The following is a 15,013-nucleotide window of genomic DNA, read 5'->3' as shown; positions in this document are numbered from 1 at the left end:
CCTCTCCCTCTCTCCACTCCCTCTCTCCTCCCCCTCTCTCCTCTCCCCTCTCCCTTTCCTCTCCCTCTCTCCTCTCCCTCTCTCCTCCCCCCTCTCCTCCCCCTCTCTCCTCTCTCCTCTCCCTCTCTCCTCTCTCCTCTCCCTCTCTCCTCTCCTCTCCTCTCCCTCTCTCCTCTCTCCTCTCCCTCTCTCCTCCCCCCTCTCCCCTCTCCCTCTCCTCTCCTTCTCTCCTGTGGCCTGGGACAGCTGTGTGATGAGATGGCTAAATGTACCTGGTACCTGGTCCCACAGGGGGCAGCAGAGGCTCCACCCACCTTGCCTCGTGTGGTTCTGATGGGTGCGCGAGAGCTGGTAGAAGGGGCCGATGGTGTAGAATGGCAGCCTGTCTCTGTCTCAGGGCAGCTGTGGCTACAGTATCTTAACACCTCAGAGTGTCAAAGCTCTTTATGCTCTCAGCATCGTGACACTGAGACTCATTTATTTATAATCGTCACAGGGTCAGCGGTTCCATCCCCGCTCCCTGTGTCCTTGAGACTCCAGTGCCTGTACAGGTGTGTGAACGTGCGTGAGACCGTTTTGTACCGGACTGAATGTCCAGAGGACACGTGTCCCCATGTGTAGGTGTACATACGGTCAGACGGACATGGACAGCAGATGGCGGACTTTGAGTTGGACCAGCTGAGAGCAGAGGCAAAGCGCTCCGTGGGAATCGGACTCGTGAGCGGTGACCGACGCTCCGCGACACTGGGCTGTGGTTGGACTCCCTCCCTCCCGCCTCACGCTGCGTATGCCAGTCACCGCTGCGTGGGCTTTTCATGCGCAAACGACACATGGTGAGCAAGGAGGAGCGAGAGAGCGCCGCGTGTGTAGTTCTGTGGACCAGGAGTCAGGAGTCAGTCCGCGCTCCGCTCCTCACCGGCTCCGGACCGCCAACCCCCCGGCTCCTTCATGGATAGCAAATCCGCGAATGCACGGGGCGAACACGCGGGCTTTTGGATCACGTGTGACGGGGAAAACCCACAGACCCGGAGGAGTAAAAGTAGTTTTCACTGATGCCGCGATAGACGGAGCAACGTGACGAGAGGGACGCACGCACCTCCATCCTCCGAGCATCCACTCAAAGGTACGGCTCCGGTCCGAGCTCGAGCGGGTCAAGGCACGAGCGCCCACGGCTGCACTCAATCTGCTCCTCCGGGTCTGGAGGTAGATTCCCGAAGGTTAAACGCTGTGTTTTAAGTGTTGTGTTTGTCAGGAGGCAGTGACGCAACAGAAAATCCTCCTCGCGCTCTAATATGGTATAAACTGTTCATTTGGTAGGGGGGGCTGTGTGCTCATGTGCAGAGGCTCTGTTCTCCTGGCGCAGACGCTGTGTGCTCATGTGCAGAGGCTCTGAGCTCCAGGCGCAGACAGACTGCGCTGATTGCTCATGTGCAGAGGCTCTGAGCTCCAGGCGCAGACAGACTGCGCTGATTGCTCATGTGCAGAGGCTCTGAGCTCCAGGCGCAGACGCTGTGTGCTCATGTGCAGAGGCTCTGAGGCGCAGACGGACCACGCTGTGTGCTCATGTGCAATCCGAAAATGACGCGTGGTGGACGGGCTGTGTAGAGTCCACAGGAGAGGTCCCGTGCGTGGACCTCTCACTCCCACGCTCCGTTTGAGATTTAGGGTCTATTTGATCCTCTGTTATCACTTAATGTGGTATAAAAAGAGGCATCCACTCAGCGATTTGGTTTAGTACAATGGAAAGTCGTCATTACTTCATTGTCACAGGATATTTTGAAAAGGCTCTTGATCTATTTTAATCACGATGGAGAAACCTCAATGTGAGTACTGATTTAGTCCTAGTCCTGCTTGAATTCTGGTTTAGTTCGAGTTCAGTCCTAGTTTAGTTCTGGCGAGGGCTAGATCTGGTTTAGTCCAACTAGACCATACAGCACGCGCTTAATGTCTGTCTTAGCACTGATGTAGTCCAAGGTTAGTCCTGGTTTAGTCCTGGTTTAGTCTTAGTTTAGTCATGGTTTAGTCCTGGTTTATCCTTGTTTTATCCCTGGTTTAGTCCTGTTTTAATGGTTTAGTCCTGATTTAGTCCTAGTTTAGTCCTGTTTAGTCCTGGTTTAGTCCTGATTTTGTCCTGGTTTAGTCCTGGTTTAGTCCTAGTTTAGTCTTAGTTTAGTCTTAGTTTAGTCCTGATTTAGTCCTAGTTTAGTCCTAGTTTAGTCCTGATTTAGTCCTGGCTGTTCCTGGTTTAGTCCTGGTTTAGTCCTGATTTAGTCCTGGCTATTCCTGGTTTAGTCCTGGTTTAGTCCTGGTTTAACCTGGTTTAACCTGGTTTAGTCCTGGTTTAGTCCTGTTGTTGTAATGGTTTAGTCCTGATTTAGTCCTAGTTTAGTCCTATGATCCATGGCACAGGTATTTGAGTTTGGTGTAGTCCTGGTTTAGTGCTAGTTTAGTCCTGGTTTAGTACTGGTTAAGTCCCAGTTTGGTCCCTCAATTCGACAGACATTTTGTCTTATAGCCACGGTGTCCTAATTCAGCTCTGCTTCAGCTCTGATTTAGCACTCCAGGTTTAGTCCTGGTTTAGTACAGCTCTAGATTTAATAGTGAGTTTTGTTTTTTTTTTAGTTCTATTCAAGTCCTGCTTTGGACCTGGTTTAGTCCTGTTTCAGTCCTGTTGTACTCCTGGATCAGTCTGAATTTAGTTCTTGGTTTAAACAGAGATCCATATGGTGCATTTGATTTATGCTTCAGATTTACGCAGCACTTTAAGGCTTTATACAAATATGTGCTTTCAACTGTAACATGCACGAGGACAGAGCACAACTCATCCATCTCCTGATAGTCCTGTCTAGTCCTGGTCCAGTCCTGGTTTAGATCTATTTTAGATCTGATAGTTCTAGTTTAATCCTGGTTTAGTCACATAGTTCTGTTTTAGACCTAATTGTCACGGTGTAGTCCTGATTTAGTCCTGGCTTCGACCTGATTTAGAACTGTTTAGAACTAGTCTAGTCCTAGTCCACCCCTGGTGTAGTCATGGTTAAGTCCTGATTTAGTCTTGGTTTAGACCTGATAGTCCTGGTGTAATCCCTCAGTCATCCAGGTCTGATCCATAGCAAAAGAGGAAGTTTAAATCTGTGTCCACTACTAATCTGACTGGAACTGAAGAAGCAGCTTGGATGAGCAGCAAAATGTCTTCACTCCTACTACGATTTATCCAGTTGACAGATTTAAACTTCATCTTTTCCTATGATTTAGAACTGTTTAGACCTGATAATCCTGGCCTAGTCCTGGTTTAGTCCTAGTCTAGACCTGATAGTCCTGGGCTACTCCTGGTTTAATCTTGGTTTAGATCTGGTTTAGAACAGTTTACAATTGGTCTGGTCCTTGTCCACTCCTGGTCATGGTTTAGTCCTGATTTATTCTTGGTTTAGACCTGATAATCCTAGTTCAGACCTGGTTTACACCTGGTTTAGTCCTGGTTTAGTCCTGGTCGAGACCTGTTAGTACTGATCTAGTCCTGGTTAAATTTTGATAGTTCTGCTTTATTCCTGGATTAGGTTTAGACATGATAATCCTGGTCTAGGTTTAGTCCTGTTTTATATTTAGTCCTGGTATACTTCTGGTTTAGTCCTGGTTTAGACCTAGTTTAGTCCTGGTGTACTCCTGGTTTAGTCCTGGTTTAGACCTAGTTTAGTCCTGGTGTACTCTTGAGAGAGTACACACAGAAACACAGAGTACACATGCAGAGAGATAGTGCAAACATACACAGAGCACAAGTGCAGAGAGAAAGAGGGCACACACACACCCACACACACAAAGAGTACATGTGCATAGAGAGTATACACATAGTGTACAGGTGCAGAGAGAGATGCAGACAGAGAGAATGCACACACAGACAGAGTACATGGGCAAAGAGAGTATACACACACAGAGAGAGTAAAGGTGCAGAGAGAGTATACACACACAGAGTACAGGTGCAGAGAGAGTATATACACACACACACACACACACACACACAGAGTACAGGTGCAGAGAGAGTATACACACACACAGAGTACAGGTGCAGAGAGAGTATACACACACACACACACAGAGTACAGGTGCAGAGAGAGTATACACACACACAGAGTACAGGTGCAGAGAGAGTATACACACACACAGAGTACAGGTGCAGAGAGAGTATACACACACACAGAGTACAGGTGCAGAGAGAGTATACACACACACACAGAGTACAGGTGCAGAGAGAGTACACACACACACACACACACACACACACAGAGTAAAGGTGCAGAGAGAGTATACACACACACAGAGTACAGGTGCAGAGAGAGTATACACACACACAGAGTACAGGTGCAGGGAGAGTATACACACACACAGAGAGTACAGGTGCAGAGAGAGTATACACACACACACACACACACCCCGTACAGGTGCAGAGAGAGTACACACACACACACGCACACAGAGTAAAGATGCAGGGAGAGTATACACACTCACAGAGTACAGGTGCAGAGAGAGTATACACACACACAGAGTACAGGTGCAGGGAGAGTATACACACACACACACACACAGCGTACAGGTGCAGAGAGAGTATACACACACACACGCACACACAGAGTACAGGTGCAGAGAGAGTATACACACACACGCACACACAGAGTACAGGTGCAGAGAGTATATACACACGCGCACACACACACACAGTACAGGTGCATAGAGAGTATACACACACACAGAGTACAGGCGCAGAGAGAGTATACACACACACAGAGTACAGGTGCAGAGAGAGTATACACACACACAGAGTACAGGTGCAGAGAGAGTATATACACACACATACACACACAGAGTACAGGTGCAGAGAGAGTATACACACACACACAGAGTACAGGCGCAGAGAGAGTATACACACACACAGAGTACAGGTGCAGAGAGAGTATACACACACACAGAGTACAGGTGCAGAGAGAGTATACACACACACAGAGTACAGGTGCAGAGAGAGTATACACACACACAGAGTACAGGTGCAGAGAGAGTATACACACACACAGAGTACAGGTGCAGAGAGAGTACACACACACAGAGTACAGGTGCAGAGAGAGTATACACACACATAGAGTACAGGTGCAGAGAGAGTACACACACAGAGTACAGGTGCAGAGAGAGTATACACACACACAGAGTAAAGGTGCAGAGAGAGTACACACACACACACAGAGTACAGGTGCAGAGAGAGTATACACACACACACGCACACAGAGTACAGGTGCAGAGAGAGTATACACACACACACGCACACACCGTACAGGTGCAGAGAGAGTATACACACACACACACACCCACAGAGTACAGGTGCAGAGAGAGTACAGAGTGTGGCTTTGTTTTGTTCTCTCTCTCTTTTCCTCAAAAATGTTGCACTTGTTGCCGCGGCAACAGTGACAGTTGGTCAAGTTGTGTTTATGAAAAACAAATTACAGCTTTTTGTCAAAACAGCTCCTGTGTGATATGGAGCCCTCTTCTCCTCTACTCTCCCCCTTTATTCTCTTCCCCTCTACTCTCCTCCTCTTTCTCCTCCTCTGTGCCTGTACTCTCCTCCTCTGTGCCTGTACTCTCCTCCTCTTTCTCCTCCTCTGTGCTTGTACTCTCCTCCTCTACTCTCCTCCTCTGTGCTTGTACTCTCCTCCTCTACTCTCCTCCTCTGTGCTTGTACTCTCCTCCTCTTTCTCCTCCTCTGTGCCTGTACTCTCCTCCTCTTTCTCCTCCTCTGTGCTTGTACTCTCCTCCTCTTTCTCCTCATGTGTGCCTGTACTCTCCTCCTCTTTCTCCTCCTCTGTGCCTGTACTCTCCTCCTCTTTCTCCTCATGTGTGCCTGTACTCTCCTCCTCTTTCTCCTCATGTGTGCCTGTACTCTCCTCCTCTTTCTCCTCCTCTGTGCTTGTACTCTCCTCCTCTACTCTCCTCCTCTGTGCTTGTACTCTCCTCCTCTACTCTCCTCCTCTGTGCTTGTACTCTCCTCCTCTTTCTCCTCCTCTGTGCCTGTACTCTCCTCCTCTTTCTCCTCCTCTGTGCCTGTACTCTCCTCCTCTTTCTCCTCGTGTGTGCTTGTACTCTCCTCCTCTTTCTCCTCGTGTGTGCCTGTACTCTCCTCCTCTTTCTCCTCGTGTGTGCCTGTACTCTCCTCCTCTTTCTCCTCGTGTGTGCCTGTACTCTCCATCTCTTTCTCCTCCTCTGTGCCTGTACTCTCCTCTTTCTCCTCGTGTGTGCCTGTACTCTCCTCCTCTTTCTCCTCCTCTGTGCCTGTACTCTCCTCCTCTTTCTCCTCCTCTGTGCCTGTACTCTCCTCCTCTTTCTCCTCTGTGCCTGTACTCTCCTCCTCTTTCTCCTCCTCTGTGCCTGTACTCTCCTCCTCTTTCTCCTCGTGTGTGCCTGTACTCTCCTCCTCTTTCTCCTCCTCTGTGCCTGTACTCTCCTCCTCTTTCTCCTCTGTGCCTGTACTCTCCTCCTCTTTCTCCTCCTCTGTGCCTGTACTCTCCTCCTCTTTCTCCTCTGTGCCTGTACTCTCCTCCTCTTTCTCCTCCTCTGTGCCTGTACTCTCCTCCTCTTTCTCCTCGTGTGTGCCTGTACTCTCCTCCTCTTTCTCCTCGTGTGTGCCTGTACTCTCCTCCTCTTTCTCCTCGTGTGTGCCTGTACTCTCCTCCTCTTTCTCCTCATGTGTGCCTGTACTCTCCTCCTCTTTCTCCTCGTGTGTGCCTGTACTCTCCTCCTCTCTCTCCTCTTCTGTGTCTGTACTCTGTCTTTCTTTCTCTCTCTCTCACTCTCTCTGTCTCTCACACACACACACAAACACACACACTGTAGTGCTGTCTCTCTCTCACTGTCTCCCCCCCTTTCTGTTTGCCCCTTTTTTCCCTCCATCTCTCTCTGCCCCTCTTCTCTCTCTGTCCCCCTCCTACTCTCTCCACTCCTCTTTCGCACCCCCCCCCCCCCACACACACACACACTGTCGCACTGTCTCTCCCTCTCTGTTTGCCCCCTTCTCCCTCTTTTTCTCTTCCTCTCTTGTCTAACACTGGACTGCCCTCTTCCTGCTGAGTGTCTCTCTCCTCCCTCTCCTCCCTCTCCCTCTCTCACACACTTGCACTCGTCTGCCCATGTCCTCCTGCTGGGCGTCTCTGAGGACAAAACAAGCTTCAAAGTGACTTTTCCAGTATTTTCTCTGTTTCACCTAAAACATTTGGACATTTAGGAATTCACTGTTGTTTGAGTCACGTCTCTTCTCTGTGTAAAACTTAACAGCTCATGTCGACAGGGATAGGATCAGAGGGAAAGCCAGGAGAGAACAGTGGGGGAGGAAAAGAGGAGGCACAGAGTGAAAAACAGGATAGAGCAGGGGGATAGGAAAAGGTGAGGTGTAGAGCGAAAGACAGGATAGAACAGTGAGAAAGGAAAAAGGAAGGCTGAGGAGGACACTTGACCCATAATGCTTAGTATGAATGTGGTGTGTGTGTCGGTGGTGGTCAGAGGGGGTGATGGCTTCTCTTCTGTCAGTATGTCCCGGGGCAGCTGTGGCTACAGTACTAGCTTACCACCAGCAAGTTTGGAAAGAATGAATAATGCACTGTAAGCTCTTTGTGTGTCTTTAGCAGTTAGCTCCCTGCACATGCTAATGGCATTGTAATGCATGCTAATAATACTCACACATGTTTTATTATTGTACAGGTAAAGGGCCCATATGACACTATTCTCTCATCTATGTTATAATGTCATTTCTTCATCACAAACAGATTTGTGTTTTGTTTCATTCATGTTTAACACACAAATCCTGCAAATTTAGACACAGTTCTTCTGTCAAACTGAAAACAATCTCTTCCACCTTGTGATGTCACTTGGTAATACAGGAATTGCTCCACTGTGTTTTTACACTCCACGTGCCTTCACTAGAATCACTTGAATTATGTCAGCCTTGGAATCTCCAATCTCTACTGAACTAAAGGTAAAAGGCGCCATTAACTTGAAAACTACCACTTCATGACATCACAAGGTGGAACAGAGCATTTTGAGCTTTGGAGATGTAGACAGACTAATAATAAAGTGTTAGTCAAACATATGTGAATAAAACAAAACACCACTCCAGGTCTGTTTTTGAGGAGGCAACAGGTGGTAAAAGCACTGCATTTAAAATGAACTAGTTTTGTTTTCATGTTTTTAAGACTGTAAAAATCAGGTACAGCATCTTAAACAAAGACTCACAGCTGTCCCAAAAAAACACATAGGCACTATGAGTGGTTTCTTTATACTTTTGCTACAAAAAGCACCACCACAATTCTCTGTTACATAACCGATCTTTAAGTGATTTGTGAATACAAGTAAACACTGATGGACGTGGACATTTTACTGGTTCTTGGTGTCTTCGTGTTATCACAATAAAATGTAAAACTTGATTTTGATACTAAGAAATTAACTTGATACTCAATCCCAATTCTGATACCACAATGACAATAAAAAACACTTTCTTTAGACAACAGAATGTGATTTTTAACATTAAATCATAGTACTTTGTGATCTGTTCCCATGTGTTTTATATGTGTGTTATCCCTCAGTATCCAGTAGGTTCATAGTGGTCCATGGGCTCATACGAGTCTGTGTGTTTTATACTTGTTCTTTCCTGTGAATGGGACTTTTTAGTATCGATACATGCTCAAATCAGTATCGAGTTTTGATGCTAGTTTTAGTATCAATTAGTACCTGATTTGCAATGCTTTGGACAACCCTATAAACTGGACATTCTGAAAGAGGAGTGTGTGGCCCATGTTAGACGCTTCACTTGGACTCTTTATAAAAATATTTACAGATAAACATGGATCTATACCAGACATGGGCAAACTACGGCCCGGGGGCCACACACAGCCCTTTGGGCTTTTTTTTCTGGCCTGCCGAACATGAACAAATTATATTAAAATAGGTTAGGGTAAACCTTGTTCAAAGTTTTAACTGTTTTAACAGTTTTTTGTTTTGTTTTTTAACTGAAATGTTGCATTGCACATTCATTTATGCATGCATCCAGTTAAAATATACCTCTTCTAGTGTGTGTTCTGCCCTCTGACCTTAGGGTAGTCGGGTCAAATCGCACAGTGCATATGACGATGTGCTGCGGGGTAAGACACTCCAGTCAATCCATATGATTTAAACAAAGAATCGTTTGTTGTTGTTTGCCATTTTGAGGATGTCACTGTACATTGTGCCTGTCTCCGTCGTTGGAAAGTCTTGATGCTACATCAAAAAATATAGCACATCTCATTGAAGAGGAAAAGTGGCAATACTTTAAGAAGACAGAAGTTTTGGGTTGTGGCCCTTATCTACAGGAACCTTGTCCAAACAAACATTTGTCCAGGGAAATGAGGATGTAAACAGCATAGCCACTTTGGTCCTCAGCAGGGCAGAAACAAATGTGTAACGCCACCACAGAACAATGATTACATTTCTGTGGGGTATTAAGTGCTAACACATATTTAGATCACCATGTTTTTTTATTGTTTCTATTTTTTATTGTTTTATATTTCCCAAAGACAACATATCAAAATGTGTAATTAGTCTCAGTTTTATTTTGAACTCATGTATGATAGCACCACTATCCATAACGAGACATCCGAGTGGAAAATAACCACCAAACCCTCATTCTCTACAGTGAGTCAATAGCTGATGAGGATGACGTCCCAGCTCTGCTGAGCCAAAGAGACAGCGCTCAGAGCGTGGCATTTTGTCTAGCAGCCTCAGAGAGTGATCATCATCTGACAACTCGGCCTCAAAAAAAAGGAAGGGCTCCAGTCTCACGCCTGGAGCCCTTCGCCTATTTGTGGCTTTGCCTCTGCGCAGTACCTGGTGCTTGGTGTGCTGGGAAGATGAGTTTCACTGGACATTGGATAAGCAGGGGCTGCTTGTAGCAAGGCTGCTCCAGGAGGAGCATGGCCCAACACAAAATTGGCCTCATTTTGATACACTGCACTATACACTATTCTTCCAAATGTCTGTGCAGTCCCTGCAGTTGTCCAGGTCTGATCCCTGCTGTTGTTCAGGTCTGATCCGTAGCCAAAGCCGCTTCTTCAGTTCTGGGAACTACCCAGAACTGGCCATGTGTGCCATCCTTCCGCTGCCACTCAGCACCTTTACACAGAGGGGATACATTCCGTGACAGTGACACAGAAGAGCATCAGACAGATGCTGGATCAGAATGAGGACACAGAGGTGCTTCAGTAGGTGCTGTTAGGTGCTTCATTAAATTATTTATTTCATGAAGTTGTAGACTTTGGTCAGTGACAGAAAGCTGCTTCTTGCTGTGCGCACAGCTGTAGACTATGGGCTTCAATCTCAAAGAGAGAGATTCATCCATCTCCCATAGGTCCAAGTTGAGTTCACTCAGCCACAGACTTGGATATGGAGGACCACAGGAAGCTCACAGTACTGACGCGCTCACTTCAGTGCTCCCTCATGGGCTCATCTTACCATCAGTGATGCGGCCTCGTCATTTACACACAAGCAGTAAGTCTACTCCTAGAGGCTCTACTACTAGTACTACTACTACTGCGTGGCGGGAAAAGTCATCCCAAGATCAGTAGCATATCCTGTATCTTGCCATACAAATGAGCAAAAGTGAAAGATAGCCATAGTTCCTCATTTTACACATCACGTTATTTCATGGTAATTCCTTATCATGATTTTTTATGATAATTTTGTTCCATGATGTTGTGAAATCATCACATAATTTCAAGACAGCAATTTCATCATAATGTCACTTCATTTCATGATAGTATCATGTTAAAACATGACACTGCTCATTTTTTATTCAAGTACAGAATGGCAGTTCTACATTGCTGTAGCTTGGCTATTTTAAGGATTTGAATATTAATTATAAAAAGATTAGTAAAGTTGTTTATGTTTTTGTCTTTGCTACATAAATCTATATATCTTATGTAATATATTTGATGAAGTAGTAAAAAATAAAGAAAATCAAACATTGAATGAGAGGGTGTGTCCACACTTTTGACTGGTTATGTCTATTTATGAAACATGGCTGTGGGAGCATGGGTAACATAGGCCTGTGGGCTGTTTTGGATAGCATCATTCTGTTTACAATAAGAAGGGTTCGATTCAGGCCTGGGAGAGATTCAGGCATTTTATTTTACGAGAGAACAAGTTTCTAACATGTTAGGAAACTTCACTTTGCATACCCTCTCTTTAAATGTACAGTGTGTAACTTTTGTTACAAAAGTGGCAAAAAAACAATACAATGTAAAAAAAAAAAAACACACACACAAAAAAAAACCACACAAAAAGAATCAGCGTACAATATCTGTCTTTAAAGCGGTTATGTTTTGTGACAGGGAAAAACTGCCTGACGCTTCATTACTGGTGCTGGGGCAAAAAGTAGAAAGTAGCTGAAACCATACATACAATAACAAAATAGATTTTTGAAATACCACTCCTGTCACAGTATGTTTCAGTATGAGAAAGAGCATCTGGAGTATTCCTGCTGCTGACCTTGCACTGAAAGCCTGGACAAAAATATTTCATGTGGCCCACACTCACACCTGCGCTGGTGTTTATGGAGAGGCTTCAGAGGTGAGAAATTTGGCCGACCCTGCTCCTGTTCTCAAAACTCCAGCTCTGAATTTCCAAACGCCAACAGGAAAAAGATTTAGGAATTATTTGAATTCTGCTAATCTAATCATAATCACAATGTGATTATGATTAGATTAGCAATTTATGTTTAAACAAAAAGATTCTGCTCAAAGTTCACATTTTAAACGTACCCAGAAGAATTGACAAAAATACTTTTTATATGAACTGACAAATTAATACAAGAACCACATGTTTATAGAGATCTAAACTACAGGGTTAGCAGTGTTTATGCAGAATAAGACTCCGGGGAGATGCAGGGAGGGCATCTGACACACAGGGACATTTCAGAATATGGCTGAAATGTGCCTGTGTGCTATGGCAAGGCAAGGCAAGTTTATTTGTATAGCACAATTCATACACAAAGTAATTCAAAGTGCTTTACAGAATAAGAAAGACATTAAAATCATACAAATAAAAACATAAATCACAAATAATCATCATAAAATTAACATTAAAACAGAAGAGTGCAGAATAAAAACCTTTCAGTCGTCTGCACAGCTGAACAGAACCGTTTTGAGCCTGGATTTAAACATTGTCAAAGTAGAGGCCTGTCTCACATCTTCAGGAAGATTGTTCCAGGTTTTAGCTGCATAAAACTGAAACGCCCATTCCCCATGTTTAGTCCTGACTCTGAGCACCAGCAGGAGGCCGGTCCCTGAAGTCCTCAGAGTGCGAGATGGTTCATATGGATATGCATCCTCCAGACCGTGCAAGCATTCATATCTGAGCAGTGTTTTACATATTTTAACATACCTGAAATATGAATTGATACTTTGCCGTGACATTACGCTGGGAGAGTCCTCCATGTATATCAATGGTGGAATATTCAGCAGTTTCCATGCTGACACAATGCACAAATCAGCGAACATAGCCAATAAAGTTTAGAGTCAGGTTTGTGGAGATGCAAGCCCGCTCACAGTAAGGACATCATCATCATTTATATTTCAATACATAGATAGAATGGATGTAACAAAAAATTTTGGGGAGCAATATTCATGGTGGGTACTTTTTCTTTCTGCCAGTGGACAACTTTTTGTAATTTGTTGTAATTTTCTGAAGATTTGAGTTGTAGAGGGTTACTTCTAATGATTCATTAATAATACTGGGATCATTTCTTGGGAAAAATCCTGCTTTAGGGTTACGCATAATGGCATTCAATATCATCGTTTATGTCTATATTTTCCTCACCAATATATTGTACATCAAAATTTGTTATTTTGACAGGGCTAGTGGTACCAATATTGATCTAAAATCTCTTAATAACAGAATCAAGTAGTAGTAGTATCTTGTGTTCAAATCCACAGCTTTGCCTCTTTGCTGCTTGGCCTGCATCATAGTAGTGACATTTCACTGCAGCTCGCAGCAGATTTTCATTCATGTAGTTTTATTTTGGAAAATGGCTATGTGACATTTTACAACAGCACCTTAATGTTCTGAGCACTCAAGCAATGCGGGATTAGCAGCAAAGCCCATATGTAGACATGGACTCCTTATAGGAGCAGGAGGACTACTGGGTATAAAGATCTCTCATCATTTGCTGTCCTGAGGGGATATTACCCTTGTCTGGGGTATTAACTGCTAACATAAAACATATTTAGTCATTCATTCAGTCATTCAGTTTATTTATAGTCATTGTCACAAAAAGAACAATGAAATTGTGTTTGGAGCATCCCATAAAGTGCATAAGTGCCGCAGAGAACATTCAGGTTTTTAAAAGCAGGCTCAAGACCCATCTTTTTAGCATAGCTTTTGATTAGTATTTATCATTTTAGTTTACTTCTCTATTTATTTAGTCTTATTTAGGCTGGCTAGTGTGTTTATGTTTTACTTATGTTTTATTTACTTGTTTAGTTTTGACTTATTTTATTATTTATTGATTATTTTATTATTTATTGGTTATTTATTTTATTATTTATTGACTTATTTATTAGTTTTGACTTATTTTATTATTTTTAATCATTTTAGATTTGCCAGTGTTTCCTCTGAGGAGCCCTCTGCACCGGGAGCTGTGGTTGGCTGTGGCTGCTGGGCCCTGGCTCGTGGGCCCTGGAGGTTTGGTCTTGCCTCATCTCTTCTCTGGGCCCTGGGCTGGTGTCCTGTGGCTGTGGGTGACCCTGTTCCTGGTGCAGATGGTTCCTCTGGTGGTTCTCTCTCTCTCATCTGGTTCATCTTTATCCAGCCTGTTCCACTTAAACATATTTTAAATGAAACTGAGGTATTTTAACATGTGTTGAGGTGGGGGGTGGGAGTGTGTGTTGGGGTGGGGGGTTGTTTGGTTATGATTATTGATGTGTTGGGGTTGGGTTGTTGGGCTGTCGGGTGGCTGGGTGGGTTTGGTGGGTGGGACTGATTTTAATGCTTTGTAAAGCACTTTGTGTTACTTTTTTTTTTTGTATGAAAAGTGCTATATAAATAAAGTTTGATTTGATTTGATTTGATAAATACCCTTAAACCCCAGTGTAACATTGACCCAGTGTGGCTTCAGTGAAACATGAGACAGTCTTGTAGCAGCATGATGGTGTCAGTAAGGTGCACAAAAACAGGGACATACAGACAGGGACTTGAGAATAATGACAAAAATGCAACAATGCAACCAGTTCAGTGTTATTGAGAGTTGGATGTGGTTTTTGTCCGTGAGAGAGGGGCAGAGAGGGGCCGAGAGGGGAGAGGGGCAGAGTTCAGGAGCCTCACAGCCTGTGGATACAGACTGTTGGCCAGTCTGGATGTTCTGGCCCGTATGGACCTGTACCTTCTCCCTGAGGGCAGCAGGTAGGTATTTAGATCATATTGTTACTTTTGTATTGTTTTGAAAACTATATTTGGCAAAAACAACATATTAACATGTTTAATAAGTTTCACTTTCATTTTTGATCCTCTGAATCCCCCCTTGCTCCACTTGCTATGTCACTCCTCCTTAGTGCAATCACAACATAATCAGTGCCCATTCCACTAATGAAACTCCTGCACATCGCACCAGGTTTGTGAAGCTGTAGCGTATTGTTTTGTATCCTATTTTTCTATATTATGGAAAATAGGAGCATGGGTATCGTAGGCTTGTGAGCGGAGAATTGGATAGGAGGATTCAAATAGGGCCCAGGTGGAAAACTAAAATACTCAAAAATGTATTGATGACATCTAAAACCTCTGCGGGCATGCTTTTGATGAGGGAACAGCGTAATAACATGGTAGATTTTTGCATAATAATGCCTACACCTAACCCTTTAAAGTGCTGATATGCTATTAACAGTGAGACTATGGTTGTGAAGTGAAAACAGTGCGCTCAGAGTACAGCAACATTCCTGGTCTCTACTGGTCTTCTCTGGCTGTG

The 15,013-nt window shown here is 44.4% G+C and overlaps 1 protein-coding gene across 1 annotated transcript in view; it reads left to right on the top strand.

Moving 5' to 3' along the window:
* The first annotated feature begins 963 nt into the window (after positions 1-963).
* calcr (calcitonin receptor) overlaps positions 964-15,013 on the top strand; it is a 203,819-nt gene continuing 189,769 nt past the window's right edge. The window contains exon 1 of the mRNA XM_055225250.1: positions 964-1,123. The gene's annotated coding sequence lies outside the window, so the exon portion shown is untranslated. The remainder of the gene's footprint in view (positions 1,124-15,013) is intronic.

Source organism: Periophthalmus magnuspinnatus, chromosome 11 (genome assembly GCF_009829125.3).
Source record: "Periophthalmus magnuspinnatus isolate fPerMag1 chromosome 11, fPerMag1.2.pri, whole genome shotgun sequence".
Taxonomy (NCBI): domain Eukaryota; kingdom Metazoa; phylum Chordata; class Actinopteri; order Gobiiformes; family Gobiidae; genus Periophthalmus; species Periophthalmus magnuspinnatus.
This window is presented reverse-complemented; position numbering and strand designations above follow the sequence as displayed.